The 1666-nt window shown below is 37.8% G+C and overlaps 1 pseudogene; it reads left to right on the top strand.

The window, feature by feature from the left end:
• Positions 1 to 1290: 1290 nt before the first annotated feature.
• On the top strand, positions 1291 to 1409 carry LOC112475370 (annotated as a pseudogene).
• Positions 1410 to 1666: the final 257 nt, after the last annotated feature.

The raw sequence follows: 1666 nt of genomic DNA, 5'->3' as shown, positions 1-1666 counted from the left end.
TCCATTTTAATGGTGTCACCAGTTCTCTACTTGGCTTCCGGGTTGTGGTATATTTAAAGAAGCATTGATTATCAGCTTCGGCATTTCTTGTCAAATGAAAAAGACATTCCATCAATTACTTTCTATTAACCTAGATCTTCATGATTAATTTCTTCACTGTTCCTATCAAGAAAGGTGATCGAATAGCCTTAAGCCAATGGGAGAACACATTCACATCAGTGAAAAGCCTAAGGAATAATGGAGATTAGAAACGTACTCGATAAACCATCCATCCACTCCTGAAAACGTTTCTTTTTTACTTTCTTGTCTTTCCCACAGGGAAGAAAATTAAAACCCAGACACACAAAAATAAATAGAAAAAAAAAAAAAACAGAAAGATTTAACTGCACACTTGTGGTTTTATTGGTTTTCCTAGAATTTACTACAATGCCAGAAAGTAATTTATAAATAATGGCAAGCACAGATCACAACCAATATCACGTGAACAAAAGGAAAACACCTCAAGAATGTTTTAATTGGCAAGGAAATATTCATCTGTGGCTGGAAGAGCCAAAAGAGAAGAGTAAGTTTCACATACCAGCCTCGGAAAGCATTATCGGTTTTTGTATTCAAAAACAATATCATATTGTCTTTCTCATTTTTTTTTTCTCTTTCGTTTCTCTGCTCTTAAACCCAGTCTCCCAGAAGAACCTCGCTGAAGGAGGGACACTCCATATCATCAGAGGAGCCGTTCCGCCACTTTCTTCCATCTTGCTTTGATCATTCTCTGCTTTTTAAGAGAAGGGTCTTGTGTCATTTCTATTTTAATGGCTACCCTGACAAATATAATTCCTGTTGTTTATCGTTAAGAAGATACGTAGTATAAAATCATACCATCTCAAAGTTCCCTGGTCTACCAAATGGATAAGCAGCTTTTCAAATATAGAACAAAGGCCCCTTTGACTTTTCGGATGTGCTGTGTACTATGCTCTCGAGAGCGCAAGCTTGGGAAGGGCGTTAATAAAGTGCTGTTATTCATGCCCCAAGTGGCTGCACCCTCTCACCCAAGTGCATTTCAAATGGGCACACCCCCATTTTTGTGAGACTCTACTCTCCCCTAGATACTCTAGGGCTGCCTCAATACCAAGCCTAGGCAGCCCAAGCAAGGAGGAACATGAAAAAACTCGATAATAAGGGGTCAGTAAATAAATGGTGAGACACCAGTTCCATTCAGCCATAAAAAAAAAAAAAAAAAACTACTCCAAAAAATATTAATGATGTAGAAAAATGCCAACAATAAAACATTTGTTAGTCTATGGCCATGCCACCCTGAACGTGACCAATCTCATCTGATCTCAGAAGCTAAGCAGGGTCGGGCCGGGTTAGTACTTGGATGGGAGACCACCTAGAAAGACCAGGTGCTGTAGGCATTTAAAAAAAAAATTGTTAAAGAATGAGAAGAAATAAACTCAAATATTAACAGTAATATTCTATCTCTAGATAAGATTACGAGTGGGTTTTTTTTCATGTTTTTCTGTTTTTCCCATGTTTTCTTCAATGACTATGTTACTTCGTAATCAGGAAAAAACAAAGGCTAAATATTGAAAAGTACAAAAAAGCCTCTGTAAAATGCTGTAGCTGGTAGGACCAAGGTCATTGCTACAAAAGTCAGAGCCCTACATTCCTT

The sequence above is a fragment of the Pteropus alecto genome, unplaced genomic scaffold (genome assembly GCF_000325575.1).
Source record: "Pteropus alecto unplaced genomic scaffold, ASM32557v1 scaffold40, whole genome shotgun sequence".
NCBI lineage: Eukaryota > Metazoa > Chordata > Mammalia > Chiroptera > Pteropodidae > Pteropus > Pteropus alecto.
This window is presented reverse-complemented; position numbering and strand designations above follow the sequence as displayed.